This window comes from Taudactylus pleione, unplaced genomic scaffold (genome assembly GCF_031769625.1).
Source record: "Taudactylus pleione unplaced genomic scaffold, aTauple2 ptg000061l, whole genome shotgun sequence".
NCBI classification, from domain to species: domain Eukaryota; kingdom Metazoa; phylum Chordata; class Amphibia; order Anura; family Myobatrachidae; genus Taudactylus; species Taudactylus pleione.
This window is the reverse complement of record NW_028284463.1, coordinates 19,165,033-19,186,274: the sequence shown is the minus strand read 5'-3', so window position 1 is coordinate 19,186,274 and position 21,242 is coordinate 19,165,033. Positions and strand designations below refer to the sequence as shown.

General features: G+C 47.0%; 1 pseudogene; it reads left to right on the top strand.

The window, feature by feature from the left end:
• The first annotated feature begins 1,090 nt into the window (after positions 1 to 1,090).
• On the top strand, positions 1,091 to 20,439 carry LOC148535130 (uncharacterized; annotated as a pseudogene).
• The last annotated feature ends 803 nt before the right edge of the window (positions 20,440 to 21,242 follow it).

The following is a 21,242-nucleotide window of genomic DNA, read 5'->3' as shown; positions in this document are numbered from 1 at the left end:
AGCGGCAGATTGAGATGGGAAACCAGCCTGGAAAATTTCTATAAGCAGCCCTAACGAGGGTGGGTTTGTGGAGGGTGTGGGGTCTGAGGAGAGGCGAAATACTCCCTCCTCAGAGGTCCTGTTTCTGAGTCGGAGGCAGTCTTCCTTACGTCTAGTGCGGCAGTTGCTTCTGCGACTTTATGCTAATGCCACTACAAAGCCCTCTTCTTGTATACATCCATGCGCTGGAATGTGCAAGGACTGAGATGCCCACTTTAAGGACCTCATTCAGAGTCGGTCGTTGCGGTCGCTCGGTTGTACGCCACCGTTGCTCGCTAAACTGCACATGCGTAAAATTCGCAATGCGTGTGCGCAAACTAGCTATTACGATCAGAAATTGCTCTCTCCTTGAACACAGCCAGGTCGTTAGTTTGAGTGACAGGATGAGGCGTTTGTGGGTGGTAACAGGGGAAGGTGCTTGTGAACGGGGGAGTGGAGATCCGAACGCAGGCGTGCCTGACTATGCAAACAGCGTTTTATGGGATTGCATAATTAACTAAGCAGTGTCATGGCACATTTGACATGGGCGGTTTTTACACTGACTTGATCGTAGAGCTTAAGAGAGGGTATGGTCAACCTTAAGCTCTACGACCAGCTCTGATGGTTCCCGATGGTCTCGATTAATCCTTATATGCCCAGAGATGACGTGTAATGCGAACGAGAAGGGGGCGTATTTTTTTGTCTTACGGCCGCATCCTCCCCTCGCTCGTCCAGCTAACGATCCCATCTTAACGACGCAACTTGCGAGCGCTTCATTGGCATATCTGGCCCCTTTTACCTTACGACCGCAATGACCGTCTCTGAATGAGGTCCTAAGTGCCTGCAGATGCTGCAATCATGTTTGTGTTTTTGTACACGCCACCATTGGTCGCACCATTCATACTTGCGCCAGCCCTATGCTAGGTGCAGAACATCCATCTGAGTATGGCCTGCACTGCGAACAATTCAGTGTCTCTGTAAGCAACCACCTTCAGCAACACACCCACTACAGCTGCATCTGATTAGCCAAACCATTTGTTTTAGTTTGTGTGCGGCACATGTTCACACCGGCATGGTTGCCATGCTGGAGGAGCGGGTCCCAAAGCACTTCAACTGCATTCATTGTGAGAAGCTATCAGTGAGAAAGGTACGGGGCAAGGCCATGCGTGGCGGCCATAGAGGCTACGCTGGTGCCGTCAGTCATCGACCGACTTCTCCTGCCCTATTCTCCGCTGCTGCTCACAGAGAGAGCAGTGCCCTAAGTGCATCTGTCAGTGTATGACAGTGGCTGCTGAGGAGAGAGGAGGCCGGCCCAGCGGGAAGTGGTCTCCCGGCGGCCCAATCCACCTGCTGAGAGCCAAAACCTCTAGAAACACCCGTACTCATGAGCCCCTTGGTGGTGCCCCAGCAGGATTATCAAACCGTCTACTTATCTCTGTGGGCAGGATGTACTAAATGCAAAAATGCGGTAAAACTTTAGAAAATGCAATTTTGGGGGTTTTTACTGCACACTCCATATGTGCTAAGAAATTAAGCCTTTAATTTCTTGTCATCGTCCCCATTTACCAACTAAGGCAAATATCAGCTGAATTTTTTGTGGGATCCGGTCTAAAGATCTACAGTAAAAAGGTAGACAATGTCTAAATAGACAACAGATGTTAGACAGTCAATAGGTCGACAGGGACAAAAGGTCGACAGGTACAAATGGCAGACAAGGTCAATAGGTTCGACATGAAAATGGTGCGTGTTAGGTCAGAACAATAAACAAGTCCGATTATACTCTAACTAAATATCATATAAGTATCTGAATATTATATGATATCATAGGTACTATGAAAACTCAAGTCAATATACTGTAGTTTACTAGTTGCTGGCCAGTTTTCTCTTTATAGGACAGGTGGTGCACAACTGTTGACTTGGTGAACTTACTTTCCTCTGAAATATGTGGATAACAATGAGTAATTGGCTTACTGGCTCCTAAGGAATTCACTGAAGCAGTTTCCTAGCTCTCCTCATAAGTCTGCACTACGAAGTGTTGAGGTGCATATCTAGTACAGGATAAAAATGAACGATTGAACGATTACGACATCGTTATCATTCAAGCATTCATTAATTGTGCAGTGAATATGCCAGCAACACCAGCGATGTGCGCTCCCGCTGGTCGCTGTTGGCATCTGTCATTGCCTGAACATGCAGGCCAACCTGACAAGGTTGACAGGTTGTGCATGTTTGGGGATGAGGGAGGGTGCCTGCACTGAATGACATATCGTTCAGTGTGGGCACAATATCCAATGCACAGTATGATGAACGATTGAATGATTACGATGTTGTAATCGTACAGTCGTTCTACACTCATGTAGTGGATATGCACCTTTACACAGTTTAATCCTGTCCTGTGGTGTAGGCCAAATAGAGGGGGTCTGGCAACATTTGTAGCAGTAACCAATGGATGTTTCATATAGAGCAACCTAGTTGCTAATTGTTTCTATCTCTGCTAGTCTCTCTGAACAGTGAGTAAAGCTGGTACTATAAGCAGTATAATGCAGGCAGGCTGCCATGGAATTTACTTTCAACATTAGATAAAACAGTATTTTATTGCTGAACTGATAATGTTGTTCCAAGTAGGACCTGAGGACTCCAGATAGGAGTACCCTGTATGCAGAGGGCTGCTTCTAATAACCGGGTCACCTGTCCACTTTCAAATGCTGAATTTGACTGCAGTGTTGAACAGTTATTTTGCTGGGTAAATCAACAAGTTAGCTAAAAGTAGGGTTATAGCTGGACTCAAACAGAAAATATGGTGGTTGCTCATATCAGCTTGATGACTTAGCACAGGTGCTTGTAAAGGGCGGGGTTTACACTGAACACAGAAAAAAGGGATTTGCCCTCCAGCACACTGTAGCATAATCAACAAAAAATACTTAAAACCTACATGATAATAGAGATTCAGAGGTATTAGTTACATACATTTGCAAATATATGAATAAGTGCCAGGCCAATCGTCAAGGCTCCTCTATACTGGCGTCCCTAACATTAAGGGGTTCACGTCCCAGAAGCAAGGTACCCCCAAAAAAATTCCAGCCAAGGACCATCCCCAGGGCATCACACGAAAAGGGGAAAAAAGGTGATAGTGAAGTGTAAAGGATAGATGTGTAAGGATAAATTTATACGTGTTAATGAAATGTGAAAGTATTAAAACAACATAAATAATAAACAAACAATTAGAAAAGTGCTAAAAATATTCTATGTGAATTAAGTGGTGATGCCCTGAAAAAGGTCCAGCCAGAACAACTCCGGGGGCCCACCCAAACGCTCACCCCAAAATAATTATTGCTACTTAGCACAGGTGCTTGTAAAGTATTTTTTGTTGATTATGCTACAGTGTGCTGGAGGGCAAATCCTTTTTTTCTGTGTTCAGTGTAAACTCTGGGCCTGATTCAGACCCGCTCGCGAGCACTGAGCGCTCGCAAGCGGGTCAATGTTGCCCAAGTGCGCATGCGCATGACGGAGGCGGCTCCGTCGTGCGCATTTGCGAGACCAGAATAACGACGGCCAAGCCGTCGTTATGGGTCACGCACCAAAGGGGGCGTGCTGTCAATGGTGATTGACAGCATGCCCCCTTTGGTGGGCGTGCCGGGGGCGTGGCTGCCCAGACGGAGGCGTTCCCATGGGAACGCCTACCGTCTGGGGCCGGCCCCACTGTCATCACTAGTGAAGTCAGTGGGAGTGCTTTTGGCTCTGATAGAGCCAAAAGCACTCCAGGGCTTGCGGCAGATGAGACCCTACCACAAGAGTCTCATCACAAGCCCGATGGTCGCAATGGTCCTGACCATCGCGACCATCATTTTGGCTGCTCGCTATAGCTGTGGGTGGTCACCCACAGCTATATGAGAGGCCAGGAGGCCGCTCCAAAAAGTAAGATGGACAGCCCTGATTCAGAGCGTCCGGCTCTGAATCAGGGCCTCTGCCCTTTACAAGCACCTGTGCTAAGTCATTAAGCTGATATGAGCAACCACCATATTTTTTGTTTGCAGTCCTGAGAGGCATGAAGGGAGCCAGCATTAGGAGGAGGTGCTGGTTCTTATAGTGCCATGTGGAGTTTTCTGGGATACTTCCAAGGTGAGTTAACTCTCAGCTTATACATGTGCTGTTATCATGCAGTACACTAATTTGTAATTATATGACCCAGAGTGGGTGCTACTATTATGTAGCAATAATTATTTTGGGGTGAGCATTTGAGAGTGGGACCCCCGGGGTTGTTCTGGCTGGACCTTTTTCAGGGCATCACCACTTAATTCACATAGCATATTTTTATCGCTTTTCTAATTGTTTGTTTATTAGTTATGTTGTTTTAATTCTTTCATATTTCATTAACACTTATTGATTTATCCTTACACATCTATCCTTTACACTTCACTATCACCTTTTTTCCCCTTTTCGTGTGATGCCCTGGGGATGGTCCTTGGCTGGAATTTTTTTGGGGTGCCTTGCTTCTCGGACATGAACCTCTTAATGTTAGGGACGCCAGTATAGAGGAGCCTTGACGATTGGCCTGGCGCTTATTCATATATTTGCAAATGTATGTAACTAATACCTCTAAATCTCTATTATCATGTAGGATTTAAGTATTTTTTGTTGATTATGCTACAGTGTGCTGGAGGGCAAATCCCTTTTTTCTGTGTTATAGCTGGACTCAGTCACTTCTTAATGTATAAGATGGCTGCTCCTACTTTTTAGCTTGCTTGACTGCGGGGCCGCTTCCTCCTCCGGTGCTCACAGGAAGTCCCCGCTGCTCTGCTGCTGCTGATAGCCAGCTGCCGCTGCTCCGTCTCCTGATCACCGTGCCCCCTTAGGTAAGTGCTCCAGCATAGCTTCGCTCCTCTTTTTCCATGCCTCAGGACTGTCCAACGGTCAGTGGGGCAGCCCCTCATATAACCTCCCTCTGGGTCCTCTCACACGGGCTGGCCTCTCTCCCGACGGGGTCATGTGTTGCACTGCTGTTTGTTTAAGGGTAGATGGCCACTGACTCCAGCACAGGCAGCGCTCCCCTCCAATGTCCAATGGAAGAGCCTTGGCCTCGCGCCCCTTATAACAATCAGTTCAGGCCAGGTGGGGAAGACCATCAATCTCCATGATAATTGGGCATAGCCTCTGTCACAACAACGCGCCCCAGGGTGCGCTCAGGTACGCCAACCTGACGCAGGTGGGCAGTTGTGATGTGGGTTTTACTCGAGCTGCCACCACGAAGAGTATTAGAATAGCGCTCTTGCATTCGCCAGACACTTAAATCACACTTAACATTTCACAATTATTAAACAAGTTTAGCATTGGCTTCTCCAGGAATGTGAATGCATAGAGCACAAAGGTACACTGATACATTTTAGGAATTATTGAGAAAATATCTCCATGGTAAAAAAACAGGTAAATAAACAAGACATACATATATAAAATGCACAGATTGATTTCAAATAATGAAAAGGATAAAAAGTCAGAACCCTAAATTGTCTTACTATGAGGTTTTAGGGGATCTGTGTGGAGGGAGACCACCGGAGACAGAATATGGGGAGCACTCCTAGCACGAAGCTACTGTCTTGTTGAGTGAACACCAAGTAGTGTGGGATGCTGGTCCTTATACTTCCACAACTTCCCTCTCCCCCAGCAGCCCCCACCCTTTCCAGTCTCAAAAGAACTGGCCCTTTGTTCTCCCAAGGTCTGTGTATATGTAAATTATAACGGCTACAGGAACCCACGCCTCATATAACTCTCCGGGCTTTAAAGATATTTTATTGTAGGAAAGCTGAAAAGCTAAGGTGAAAAAATGACACTCTAGCAGCTGGTTGGCCTGTGTGTAGGGCTTGCACAAGGGCCCCCTATGGTGAAGAGCAAACTATTTCCATTAAGCTATTGTCTTCAAAGACTAGGTAGCACCTGGCCACTTGGTTACTTGGTTCTGAGTAGCTGATGCAATGCACACCTAGTTTTGACATAATGTACCAATTCATAACAAGCAGACATTCCTAAAATAAATATTTTAGGGGAACTATAATAATACACCTCACACTCATGGCCAGTTTGTTACACATACAGTAGTACCACCATGAGCACACTTTACCCAGGGCACACATAATGCACACAGTCATGGCACGTGACTTTGAGGAATTGCCGTAACCCATAGTCCCGTAACACAGTCTCTAACATGGATTAAAGTCAGTATATAACAGCCAGGGCACAGTATAGCATACAATAACAGCTGTATCACCAACGCATATACAATAAACTATACATAACTTTATATTACAGCAAAGTTGAGGTTTCCTAACTCAAATGGGACATATAAGTGGTACTCCCATTATATGTCTCTTTGGTAAGAAACTGCCCTCCCGTCTGCCCTTTAGTTTGGTTTTAAACAGTTGTTGGCTATTTCTCATTGGCGGGAAAGAACGGCAGGTCATTCATCTGGGGTGCTGAATTTCGACATCTATCTTTAGTCCCATGTTGGGATGTGGCTGTCAGGATATCGGCGTGCGGGATAGCATTAGTTGTGTTTTGTAAGCATCCATAAGGGTGACTCCGCCCACAATGCATGTTTTGTGTTTGCGTTGGTGCATTGCTGGGCTGCGATGATTATTGCCCGTCCTTTCTTGCCACCATACAGTCTTTAAATTGTGATCTTTTCAGTAAATAGCTATAACCTTTTTTAATGCCATTCCTGGCTCAGTGTCGTTATTTTAGATAAGTTTAATGTTATTGGGACCTAAGCACGAAACACACGTCAGCCGTTAGGAGGTTTATATGAAAATATCATAATAATAGCTACCTTGAAAAGTGTAATCTAAAGGTAAGTCTATTTTATGTAGTTGGTTAATACAGGGACTTGTGGTGGACTATAAGCAGCCTGTTTAAATATACTATCAGGCACCCAAACACAGGGCCTGATTCAGCAAGGATTACAGTTGCTAATACGCATGCATTCGGCCGATTGTTGCGTTCTGCGCATAAATTTCATCGCAGTGCGCGTGCACGAACCGGCCACTCCCGATCGGGACTGATCACAGAGTGATTGACAGGAAACACCATTTGGGGGTAGTGACAGGGGGGTGGTGGGAGAAATGAAGGCATGTCAGTGCGTCTGAACGCCGTTGCAGGGGCGTACATAAATTAGCTACCATAGGATACGCTGCTTAAGCTCCCACTGCGTGCAGGAAAGTTAGGAGTTTATAAGTGAGGTCTGACCTGCTGTAAATTGTGCGAAAGGCTCCGATGTGCTTCGATGTTACTGATGTTTTGGATGGTTTGCAAAGTATTATGGATGTGCGAGAGGGGAAGTGGGCGTCTGCGTGTTGTCAGTGCGAGTGCTTTGCGATTGTAATTATTAGCATACATTGGCAGCAGAACTGCGAGCGTGATTGCTGCCACCATCGCAGTACTGATCCTTGCTGAATCAGGCCCACAGTTCAAAGTATCTCATGTGACCGATGAGTATGATGTGGAATTACAGATAACAATCCATTCCTCAGATTAGATCAAGTGATGTTTTATTCAAGTATCTGGGTAGGGCAGTGCTCACAATGAAATAACATCTAATATTCCAATAAATATACTTAGCAACATCTTCTCAGTGGTATGCAGTCGGGAAGCCGGCGGACCTAATCCCGACAGCCGGCTTCCCGACTGCTTAATCCCAGCGAGGGTTAAATGACAGGCGAAGAGATGCCGGGCGCCAAGCGTGGACAGCCGCGCGGGGGGGAAGGGTTAGGTTAGGGGTTCCCAGGGGGGACTTAGGGTTAGGCACCCTCCCGGGTGATTAGGTTTAGGCTAGGGGGAGGGAGGGTTAGGGTTAGGCACCCCCGGGGGGGACTTAGGGTTAGGCACCCCCGAAGGACTTAGGTTCAGGCGGCGGGGAAGGGGGGTCAGGTTTAGGCACTTAGAGGGGCACTTAGAGGGGGGATTAGGGTTAGGCACTGGGGGGAAGGTTAGGGTTAGGCACCCCTAAGGGAGGGTTAGGGGGTAGAATAGGTTAGTGAATACTTACCTGGGGATGATCGGGATTTTCATCCTTGTCGGGCTGCCGCTGTCGGGATTTGAACTGACGGGCATGGGTCCGGCGGTAAATCATACCGATCATACCGATTCCTTCTCAGGCGACCCGGAAAGAAATATCTGCTTAGGGCTGAATTCACACAAGGTCAAATTGCATTTGGAATTTATTGCATAGGCATCACATTTATAATGTATATTGTGCTAAGTGAGAAAAAACATCACAGTGAATAGTTGTAAACAAGAAATTGAGTATTGCAGGCAGTAACGGTAGTACCAATACTTGCAAAAATTCCCCCAAAAATATTGTTACTAGGGGTGTGCACCGGCCACTTTTCGTGTTTTGTGTTTTGGTTTTGGATCTGGATCTTTCTTCGTGTTTTGGATCTGGATTGGTTTTGCCAAAACCACCCTTCCATGTTTTGGGTTCTGGGTTTTGTGTTTTGGATCTGTATTTTTTTGAAAAAAAGCATAAAAACAGCTAACATCACAGAATTTGTAGGTTTTTCTGCTCCTATGCTATTATTAACCTCAATAACCTTAATTTCCACTCATTTCCAGTCTATTCTGAACACCTCACACCTCACAATAGTGTTTTTATGTCCAAAAGGTTGCATCGAGGTAGCTGGATGACTATGCTAAGCGACACGAGTGGGCGGCACATACACGTGACCCATCTAGGCGTGAAACTGCAGTGGCAGACAGGATGGCAGTTTGAAAAACTAGGCCCAAAACTGTACATAATGCAAAGAAAAAAAGAGGTGCAAGATGGAATTGTCCTTGGGCCCTCCCACCCACCCTTATGTTGTATAAACAGGACATGCACACTTTAACAAACCAATCATTTCAGCGCCAGGGTCTGCCACACAACTGTGCGTGAAATGATTGGTTCGTTTGGGCCCCCACAAAACAAGCTGGCAATTAATCTGTCCCTGCACAAACTGGCTCTACGGAGGCAAGATGTCGTCCTCATCCTCCTCATCCACCGATTCCTCACCCTCTTCAGTGTGTACATCCTCATCCTCACAGAGTATTAATTCGTCCCCGCTGGAACCACAGGTCCCTCTGTACGTTCTGGAGGCTGGTCTCCATGGAAGAGTTGATAATTCATTTTATGAACATCATCTCCACTTTTTTTGGAAGCAACCTCCTACGCCTTTCGCTGACAAGGTTCCCGGCTGCACTAAACACTCTTTCGGAGTACACACTGGAGGGGGGGCAACTCAGGTAAAATAGAGCCAGTTTGTACAGGGACCTCCAAATTGCTTCTTTTTCCTGCCAGTACAGGTACGGACTGTCTGACATGCCTACTTGGATGCTGTCACCGATGTAATCCTTTAACAGACAGACGCACGCTTGTCGCTGCTGCTTTGAGGATGCAAGTGCGGCTACAGCCCACACAATTCACAAAGACAGAAAAAAAAAAAGAAGAATATTTTTATTGTTTGTGGAGCGCACTTTGAGGGTTACACCACCCTTTAACAGACAGACGCACGCTTGTCGCTGCTGCTTTGAGGATGCAAGTGCGGCTACAGTCCACACAATTCACAAAGACAGAAAAAAGAAGAAGAATATTTTTATTGTTTGTGTAGCACACTTTGAGGGTGTCACCACCCTTTAACAGACAGACGCATGCTTGTCGCTGCTGCTTTAAGGATGCAGGTGCAGCTACAGCCCACACATTTCACAAAGACCGAAAAAAAAGAACAATATTTTAATTGTTTGTGTAGCACACTTTGAGGGTGTCACCACCCTTTAACAGACAGACGCACGCTTGTCGCTGCTGCTTTAAGGATGCAAGTGCGGCTACAGCCCACACAATTCACAAAGACAGAAAAAAGAAGAAGAATATTTTTATTGTTTGTGTAGCACACTTTGAGGGTGTCACCACCCTTTAACAGACAGATGCACGCTTGTCGCTGCTGCTTTGAGGATGCAAGTGCGGCTACATCGCACACAAGTCACAAACACATTAAAAAAATAGTTTTTTATTTTTTGGAGCACTTTGAGAGTTACACCACCCTTTAACAGACAGACGCACGCTTGTCGCTGCTGCTTTGAGGATGCAAGTGCAGCTAAAGCCCACACAATTCACAAAGACAGTAAAAAAAAGAACAATATTTTTATTGTTTGTGTAGCACACTTTGAGGGTGTCACCACCCTTTAACAGACAGACGCATGCTTGTCGCTGCTGCTTTAAGGATGCAGGTGCGGCTACAGCCCACACATTTCACAAAGACCGAAAAAAAAAGAACAATATTTTTATTATTTGTGTAGCACACTTTGAGGGTGTCACCAACCTTTAACAGACAGACGCACGCTTGTCGCTGCTGCTTTAAGGATGCAGGTGCGGCTACAGCCCACACATTTCACAAAGACAGAAAAAAAAGAACAATATTTTTATTGTTTGTGTAGCACACTTTGAGGGTGTCACCACCCTTTAACAGACAGACGCACGCTTGTCGCTGCTGCTTTGAGGATGCAAGTGCAGCTACAGCCCACACAATTCACAAAGACAGAAAGAAAAAGAACAATATTTTTATTGTTTGTGTAGCACACTTTGAGGGTGTCACCACCCTTTAATAGACAGACGCACGCTTGTCACTGCTGCTTTGAGGACAGTATCATATGCAGTGACAGTAGACTTGTCAGAAATTGTTGGCACGTCCTTCAGTCCGGACCAGATGTCCAAACCAGCCCTTGACTTATGACACAGGCGCACGCTTGGCGCTGCTACTATTTTGATGCACGTGCGGCTACATCGCACACAAGTCACAAACACATTAAAAAATAGTTTTTTATTTTTTGGAGCACTTTGAGGGTTACACCACCCTTTAACAGACAGACGCACGCTTGTCGCTGCTGCTTTGAGGATGCAAGTGCGGCTACAGCCCACACAATTCACAAAGACAGAAAAAAAAGAACAATATTTTAATTGTTTGTGTAGCACACTTTGAGGGTGTCACCACCCTTTAACAGACAGACGCACGCTTGTCGCTGCTGCTTTAAGGATGCAGGTGCGGCTACAGCCCACACAATTCACAAAGACAGAAAAAAGAAGAAGAATATTTTTATTGTTTGTGTAGCACACTTTGAGGGTGTCACCACCCTTTAACAGACAGATGCACGCTTGTCGCTGCTGCTTTGAGGATGCAAGTGCGGCTACATCGCACACAAGTCACAAACACATTAAAAAAATAGTTTTTTATTTTTTGGAGCACTTTGAGAGTTACACCACCCTTTAACAGACAGACGCACGCTTGTCGCTGCTGCTTTGAGGATGCAAGTGCGGCTAAAGCCCACACAATTCACAAAGACAGAAAAAAAAAGAACAATATTTTTATTGTTTGTGTAGCACACTTTGAGGGTGTCACCACCCTTTAACAGACAGACGCATGCTTGTCGTTGCTGCTTTAAGGATGCAGGTGCGGCTACAGCCCACACATTTCACAAAGACCGAAAAAAAAAGAACAATATTTTTATTATTTGTGTAGCACACTTTGAGGGTGTCACCACCCTTTAACAGACAGACGCACGCTTGTCGCTGCTGCTTTAAGGATGCAGGTGCGGCTACAGCCCACACATTTCACAAAGACAGAAAAAAAAGAACAATATTTTTATTGTTTGTGTAGCACACTTTGAGGGTGTCACCACCCTTTAACAGACAGACGCACGCTTGTCGCTGCTGCTTTGAGGATGCAAGTGCGGCTACAGCCCACACAATTCACAAAGACAGAAAGAAAAAGAACAATATTTTTATTGTTTGTGTAGCACACTTTGAGGGTGTCACCACCCTTTAATAGACAGACGCACGCTTGTCACTGCTGCTTTGAGGACAGTATCATATGCAGTGACAGTAGACTTGTCAGAAATTGTTGGCACGTCCTTCAGTCCGGACCAGATGTCCAAACCAGCCCTTGACTTATGACACAGGCGCACGCTTGGCGCTGCTACTATTTTGATGCACGTGCGGCTACATCGCACACAAGTCACAAACACATTAAAAAATAGTTTTTTATTTTTTGGAGCACTTTGAGGGTTACACCACCCTTTAACAGACAGACGCACGCTTGTCGCTGCTGCTTTGAGGATGCAAGTGCGGCTACAGCCCACACAATTCACAAAGACAGAAAAAAAAGAACAATATTTTTATTGTTTGTGTAGCACACTTTGAGGGTGTCACCACCCTTTAACAGACAGACGCACGCTTGTCGCTGCTGCTTTGAGGACAGTATCATATGCAGTGACAGTAGACTTGTCAGAAATTGTTGGCACGTCCTTCAGTCCGGACCAGATGTCCAAACCAGCCCTTGACTTATGACACAGGCGCACGCTTGGCGCTGCTACTATGTTGATGCACGTGCGGCTACATCGCCCACAAGTCACAAACACATTAAAAAAATAGTTTTTTATTTTTTGGAGCACTTTGAGGGTGTCACCACCCTTTAACAGACAGACGCACGCTTGTCGCTGCTGCTTTGAGGATGCAAGTGCAGCTACAGCCCACACAATTCACAAAGACAGAAAAAAAAAGAACAATATTTTTATTGTTTGTGTAGCACACTTTGAGGGTGTCACCACCCTTTAACAGACAGATGCACGCTTGTCGCTGCTGCTTTAAGGATGCAGGTGCGGCTACAGCCCACACATTTCACAAAGACCGAAAAAAAAGAACAATATTTTTATTGTTTGTGTAGCACACTTTGAGGGTGTCACCACCCTTTAGCAGACAGACGCACGCTTGTCGCTGCTGCTTTGAGGATGCAGTTGGAATCTAGACGGGATTTGGAACCGGGGACACACTACCTCCATCAATTGTCTAAATCCCACTGCACTAATGGCGGATACCGGACGCACGTCTAACACCAACATAGCAGTCAAGGCCTCGGTTATATGTTTTGCTTCAGGATGACTGCTGTCGTACTTCATCCTCATCGCTAGGGACTGTTGGAGGGTCAATTGTTTAGTAAAGTAGTGATGTTCCTACTTCCTCTCTGGGATGATGAACAACTCCCAGCAGCAGCAATAGCACTAGGAGGAAGTGGTTCTTGATCTTTCCCTATTTTATTTTTATCGGAGAAAGTTTGGTCCTCCATTTATGTTATATTGATATATACATGCGGCTAAAGCACACACAAACACAGAAAATATTTTTTTATTTTTGCTGGAGAGTAGTGCTCTTTGTGGGTTACACCACCCTTTAAGAAATGAGCCAGCCGGCTCTTTACTTATGGGACACAGGCGCACGCTTGGCGCTGCTCCTTTGTTGATGCACGTGCAGCCACAGTGCACACAAGTCACAAACACAGAAAACATATTTTTTTTTGGTTTGGAGTGTACTTTGGGGGTTACAGCACCCTTTAACGGTCAAGCCAGCCGGCCCTTTACTTATGACACAGGCGCACGCTTGGCACTACTTTGTTGAAGCACGTGCGGCTACTGCGCACACAAGTCACAAACACAGAAAATATATTTTTTTTTGGTTTGGACTGGAGTGTACTTTGGGAGTTACAGCACCCTTTAACGGTCAAGACAGCTGGCCCTTTACTTATGACACAGGTGCACACTTGGCACTACTTTGTTGATGCACGTGCGGCTACTGCGCACACAATTCACAAACACACTAAAAATAATATTTTTTTAGCACTTGGGGGGAGCACCCCTGATGGACAGAGCACCCCCTGGACAACACTACAGCACCCCTTTAGGACTGGGACACTGCACAGGACTTTGGAGTGGACACAGCCCCTATGGAGAACTGACTGCACAACACAGTCCAGCCAGCCCCTATGGACTTTGAAGTAGTGGACACAGCCCCTATTAACAACAACAGCACAGCACAACACAGCCAGCCCCTATGGACTTTGAAGTAGTGGACAACAGCAGCACAGCGCAGCACAGCACAGCACAACACTACTCTGCACTACACTACACTACACAGCCCAGCCAGCCCTAACTCCCACCCTCCCTCTTCACTGTCCACAGCCGAGTGAGAAAATGGCGCCGACGCAGGTACCTTATATAGGATCCAAAACCCGCGAGACTCGGAAGGCGGGATGATGATGTTTTGCCTCGATTTCAGATCCGAGTCAGGCGGGAAAAGTTGAGCCTGACTCGGATCTGCCTCGGATCGGGGGGGCTCGGGGGGGTTCGGATTTCAGAAATCCGAACCCGCTCACCCCTAATTGTTACTAATGTTATACAGAAATATCTCGCAACAAGCATTTATGCATAGATATATAAGTGGAGCCAGACACACCCTTTGTGTGGATCATGACACGCCCCTCAGTGGCGCGGCGCATTGTACTACCTTCTATAGTCTCCCTGAAACTAGCTTTAAAAAGTGGACGAGTATGATATTAAGGTTTGCAGGCAGAGCTTTTATTCTGCACTAGAGTCTGGATGAATTTTCTAAACTCCTTGTTTAGTTTACAAAACCAATGGCCTCTGAGGGCAGATAGTGCTACACTCAGCGGGGCTCTGTATATAATGTGCAGACACAGCAGTACAGGAGCAGGCTGGCACCCTTATACTCCTTCCTGAAAGCCTCTTATAATGCCTTTATTTTCAGAACAAAAACAGCTCACCATCTCCTAATTAGGCTTCTTATATCACAGACAAGCTCCTACAGTGCTAGGTGAGAGGGGAAATGCCAGGAGACCTCACTATGGACAAGTCTTATCCCTTTGGGGTTCTTATCTAATTGCATTGGGTTCTACCAGTTTATTGTCAAGCCAATTTATTTTTCCCGCTAAAATATTCAGGTAATAATATCTTAAAATATTGTCTCGCCTTAATTGGTGGGAGGACAGGCGTTCTGTGTTACAGCAGCTTTATTATGAGCAGCAGGGCTGGTGTAGTGGTCAGCATTGCTGTCTCACAACACTGAGGGCCTGATTCAGAGGTGCACTCAGTGATGATGGCGCAGTCTAGCGACCAATGTTTTCAGTCTGCGCATGTGTCCGAGTCACATGGCTTATGGGTCTCGATGGTTACTGCTGGGAGCCGTAGAACAAATATAGACGCAGAGAATATCTACAGGGTGATTGGATGAGATCGGAGTGGGTTAAACCTCAAGTCTGGGGGCTGGCTTGGGTAACACCATGTGACTGAATTTGCCCTAATAGGAAAGGTGTGTGTGTTTTACTTGTGAGGCTGTGTGGGCTGAGACCAAGGGCAAAATTTACTATGCGGCGGTTTCTATTCTATTCTAAACCCCAGTGGTTTGGTGGGGGTTTTCCAGTGGTTTCTAAATGACAGCCCTGATCTATTCTATTCTAAAATGTGTTTTGACTGTGGTTTGGCGGCGGTTTTGCTATCTGCAGATTTACTAAGTCCAAAACTGCTGCAAAACTGCCATCAAAACACATTTTAGAATAGAATAGATCAGGGCTGTCATTTAGAAACCGCTGCAAAGCCGCCACCAAACCCCTGGGGTTTAGAATAGAATAGAAACCGCCACCAAACCGCTGGGGTTTAGAATAGAATAGAAACCCCCGTAAAACCACCGCTTAGTAAATTTTGCCCAAAGCCTCTTTTGTTCCTGTCTTCTGGCAGAGATAAGTGCATTGTACCTATACAATTGAGTATTAATTGCCTTCTTTCACTAGCTCTCCTTCAGTCTCCATCACTGTTTCTTTTGCCTTTTTCACATACATTTCTCTTTCCCTGCATCTATTTCTACCTTTCCCCAGCCTCATGTCCTACCCGCGGCGCTCTCAGAACCCCCCTCTGGTGTTACCTTGATGGAGCCGGGTGCCCTGTCAGGCCGGCCGCTGCCTCATCGGGTGTTTTTTATCACATGGGAGGCCGTGGGACACGGGCGCGCATGGCCACCGCGACAATACCGGCATCTTCCACCGGAGGGTCATGCGACTTAAGTGCCGCGAATGATTTGGGAGCCATGGCTGCTGGCTCTTGGCAGCGGGTGGGTCAGTAACTCCTGCTGCTGTGCCTGCCAGCCCACATGTCCCGGCTCATGGCAGTCCATCATGTGCCCTCGTGGAACCCGGCGGGGACTGCCACGAATAGAGAGTAGGAGGGTGTGGGCTTGAGATTGGTCAGATCTCAAGCTCCAGCGTGGGCGCGTGGCCGGTAGACGGCGCAAGGCCCCAAATTGTAAATGGCAGCCCTGCTCAGCTCCCTGAGACTGTTCGGGGGTGAGGCTTAGGCGCCATGTTGAGCACAGGAGTCAGAGCTTGCTGCTGGTGGGTTCTGGCAGCAGCTCTGAGATGGTGGACGGGCAGTCACGGTTTAGTCAGTGTGTAGGTCATCCCAGTTTACCTGTCTTTTCTATGCCCACAGGCTCTGAGGATGCTGCAGAAATGATGACCATCATGTCATCCATGGCCGCTTTAATTGCCCCTTTTGTCGCTAATTTCTCACAACTGCCTGGGGCAGGGTCTTCAGTATAGTATATCCACCACAGTTCCTACCTTGCAATTAGCAGCGGCCATGCCCAAACAGTTTTTGTCAGCAGTGCACGCATTTGGTCCTTAGTAGCGCAAGGTACCCCACGGGCAGCCCCTTCCCCAGTATTGGCAAGTTCAGCTACACTGCCCTCTGCACCTTTGTCTGCATCGGGGGCTGCGGCACCAGATGCTGTGTTACCTTCTTTTTCAGACAGTCATGGGGACGCAGCTGTTGACGAGGAAGTGACATTGTCCAATTCTTCGTGTGGCGAGCAGCCGAGTACATCAGATGGGTCTCATTGCATATCTGATGATGACAGTAGCAGTTGTTCTTCATCTTCATCGCTGGTGTCAGACGCCAGCAGCTCTGCCAGGGCACGCAAGCGGGCTGCTAAGTATGCCAACCGGCGTGATAGGTCATCTAAATGCCATAGTTTAACCAGGCGCGACGCCTCTTCCACATGTGCTAAATGGTCACTGGGGTCCGCTGCGATAAAACGGCAATCTTGCGTGGCTTGCACCCATGTTGTAAGCGCAAGATAAATAAGGGTCTGTATGTGGACATTTTTGTGCTCACTGACAAGGCAAAAAAGGATTATAAGGCGGCCAAGGTTAAGGGAGGAGTTGGCCTAGGCGCCTTCAAGTCCTTTAGAAATTGGATAGTGGATTTCTGCATGTTTGCAGTATGCTATTTGCTAACTCGTCCTGAGGAGCTTTTAAATGTTATCAGGTACCTGCACCTGATTAATAGCATGCAGCGCAGTGCGTGGGGGTAAGTCTGGCGTGCTTACGATGAAGAAATTAGTCGGAAGCAGGATGAAAGGCCTGTTGTTGAGTTTGGCGGTAAGGACGTGGAGGTGTGCCGCTTGTTACAGCTGACGCTCCTTCTATTCGTCGGCTACCAGGCCTGGGTCGTCTTTCCGCTCAGACTCCGAATGAAGGCAAATCTTTTGCTTTTAATAATGCAACTTGTACACAGGGGCAGCGTTAACGTTTTTGACACCTCTGTTTGCGTTGCAGCGGTGCCCATCCCGTTTTCAATTGGTCAGCAGTCTTCCAAGCCAACAGGGAATACCGGTACTAAGTAAGGCATCGTCCCCAGTGCGTTTGGATGCTATGGCCAAATGGTTGGGTAGGTATCCAAACCTTGCGGATGCGCTGTTTTTGTATTCAGATTTTGCTTTGGGTTTTTATTTGCCCATTAGGGGTGAGGTTAGTGTTGGTTACCCAAAGAATCTGCAGTCGGCACAGGTGTTGCCTGCTGTCCTTAGAGCCAAAGTTCAGAAGGAACTAAGGGGGTCATTCAGACCCACTCACAAGCGGCAGTACACTCGCAAGTGGGTCGATGTTCCCCACTGCGCATGCGCACGACGGACGGAGCTCCGTCGTGCGCATGCGCGAGATCCGGACTGCGACAGCCAAGCTGTCACTCCGGGTCTCGCACCAAAGGGGGCGTGCTGTCGATGGTGACTGACAGCACGCCCCCTTTGGTGGGCGTGCCTGCCAGACGGATGAGTTCCCATGGGTTCTCATTAGTGATGTCAGTGGGAGTGATTTTGGCTCTGATAGAGCCAAAATCACTCCAGGGCTTGTGGCAGGGAGACCCTACCGCAGGGTCTCCATCGCAAGTCCGATGGTCACGATGGTCAAGACCATCACGACCATCTTTTTGGACGCTCGTATATGCTGTGGGTGGTGACCCACAGCTATATGAGCGTCCAGGAGGACGCTCCATTTTAATGGAGGAGGGCCCTGATTCAGAGCGAGCGCTCTGGTCAGAGCGTCCGGCTCTGAATCAGGCCCTAAACCTCGGGCGAATGGCGGGGTCCTTTGAATGACCTCCACTGGAGGATTTGATCCTTTCTCCCATGGGAGTTGTTCCCAAGAAGTCTCCTGGTAAATTTAGGCTCATTCAGCATCGATCCTACCCATCAGGGTCATCAGTGAACGATGCTACACCTCCGAAATTTTGTTTGGTGGTGTATCAATCTTTTGACGATGCTTTGGAGATGGTTAGGTCGTATGGCTTTGTTGCTCTCAAGGCTAGGATAGATGTGGAATCAGCCTTCCCCTGCATCCTGAGTCCTTCAGGTACATGGGTTTTTGCATTGTAAACAGATATTTTATAGACAAGTGCTTGCCTATGGGATGCTCGTTTCTTGTGGCTTTTTTTAAAAATTTAGCACCTTTCTTCATTGGTGTGTGGAGTCTTCTTGCGGGGGTCATGGGATAGCATACTATATTGATGTGCGTGGGTCCTGCCGATTCGTAGCATTGTGTATTTCTTTTGTTCTCCTTGCAAGCTTTGTTTTTTCATTTTGGTGTGCCAGTTGCCGACGAGAACAATGAGGGTCCTCTCACTCGCTTATCGTTTTTGGGTATCGAAATTGATACCCTAGCAAGGGCTTGCAGGCTTCCTCAGGACAAGGTGGCGAAATTGCTCGACGATATTGCTGCATGTTCGGCTGCTCGTAGAATTACATTGCAACAGGCCCAATTACTGTTAGGTCTGTTGAAGTTTGCCTGTAGAGTTATCCCGATGGGCAGAGTTTTTTGTCAGAAGCTGTAGCGGTCCACGGCTGGACCGTCCAGGCCGCACCATTTGGTTCACTAGTTGTCTGAGATCAAGAGGGATTTCTCCGTTTGGGCATCTTTTCTTCATAAATGTAATGGTGTGCTGATTTCGATGGCCCCAGCTGTCAACAGTTTTCAGTTGCAGCTTTTCACAGATGCGTCGGGTTTGGCTGGGTTTGGTTGCTACCTTGCCGGTTCCTGGTGTTCTGCACCTTGGCCTGAGGAATGGGTCCATTTGGGTCTCACAAGGGATCTTTTGCTTCTCAAACTCTTTCCAATCATGGTTGCATTGGAAATGTGTGGCGAGCATCTGTGTGATAACCTTGGCATTGTGCATGTGATTAACCAGCAGCGTGCTAAATCCTTTCTGGTGTTGTGAGTTTTGGCGCAGTTTGTCCTAGCTTGCTTGCAATGCAACATTTCATTTAGGGCGCAGAATGTTTCCAGGGCAGAGAACGAAATAGCTAATGCATTGTCTCGGTTTCAGTGGCCTAGGTTTCGGTCTTTGGTCCTTGAGGCTGATGCTACTGGTGTGCTTTGCCCCTCTTATGTTTGGCAGGTCATCAAGCCGGCATGGAGGGCTTAGCAGAGAGGTCTCTCGCCCCGGGTACTCTGAGACTTTACCGCCATGCTTGGGAAGAGTGGGAAGAGTATTCCCGTAGCCACAGACATGGAAGTAAGAGCAGGCATCAGTTGATGCTTTCTTTTATTTGGCATCTCTATGTCTCTGGCAGATCCAGAGCAGTGATATCTCGTTATTTAGCTGGCTTTTCATTTTTCTGTAAGATAAAAAGCCTTCCAGACATTAGCAAGAGTTTTCTTATTCAGAAGGCCTTGAAAGGTTGGGCGCGTGCGGTTCCGGTAGCACCCGACAAGAGACGTCCCATCAATGCTTCCCTCCTTCCTTTACTCCTTGTGGCCGTAGTGGATGTGGCGGATTCGGTTTTCGAGACTATTTTGTTTAAATTAGCTTTCTCGATGGCCTTTCATGGGACTTTTTGGATTTCGGAGTTGGTGGCAGCCTCCAGGGGTCGATGCTGCTCTACTCCAGACGGATGTCCTGGTGGGGGAGAGGTCGTTGCGTTGTAGGCTTAGGCGCTCCAAAACTGATCAGCTGGGTAGGGGCAATTGGATTTCGCTGGTGCTTTCCGAGGAGTTGCGTATTTGCCCCATTGCCCTGGCCACACATTATCTGGAAGTCAGGCCTGCTACTGCGGGCTCCTGGCTTTTGCATGAGGATAGCTCTCCTTTGACGAAATACCAGTTTGGATGGGTTTTGAAGCGCTCTGTCTCTGGTATCGGCCTCTCTCCTAGGGATTTTGGTACGCATTCGTTTTATATCGGGGCAACAACTTCCGCCACTTCAGCAGGATTTTCTGTATCTGAAATTAGGCTATAGGCGTAACATTCGGCCTCTGCATTGATTGAGTTAACAATGTGTGCATTGATATTATTCATGTTTATTCATTTGTTTTCCTCAAACTTGTGGTCTTGTGTGTCTTGTTTTGTCTGGAGGGATTTAGCCTTTTTTTTTTGCCTGAACTGATGGATCTAATTCGACTTATTGGCAAAAATAATTATAATTCATATGTCCCTCAGCAGGTTTTTCCTCCGGCTGAGTTATTCGTGTTTCCCTCCTTCCCACCCACCCCCCCATCCTCTTCTTCTTCTGTTCTTTTCTAATGATATTCCGTATTTACCCTCGTGTGTCTTTATGTTGCTTCGAATTGGCACTGAAGCTTGTCTAAATTTAACCTGGCAGCTGTTACACCAATATTTTTATTTTTTGCAGATCCTCCTTTCATTAAGTTTAATTGCAAATTAATTTTAATGTTTTCATTCTTTCTCTCCCTCCTTAGATGTTAAGCTTGACTCTCTCAAAGTATGGATTGTTGCCACTCATATGTTTTTTGGGCTGCTAGGTTCATGGCTTCCAGTGGTGCTCCTTCATTTCAGTGGTCTGATTGCGTGTGGTGGATTGGTGTGAGAGGTATGTTGTGGCAGGCTTTGTGTCCTAAGCATTTGGAGGCTGCAAAACGTTTTGGTACTCCTGAGGCCTTGCTTATTCATTTAGGTGGTAACGATCTTGGTAAAATGACTGGATTGGAGTTGAGGAGTCCATTACAGATGACATTGCTAGGATTTTGTCAGCTTGGCCTTCTTGCAAGATCATATGGTCATTTATTGTGCCTCGGCTGGTCT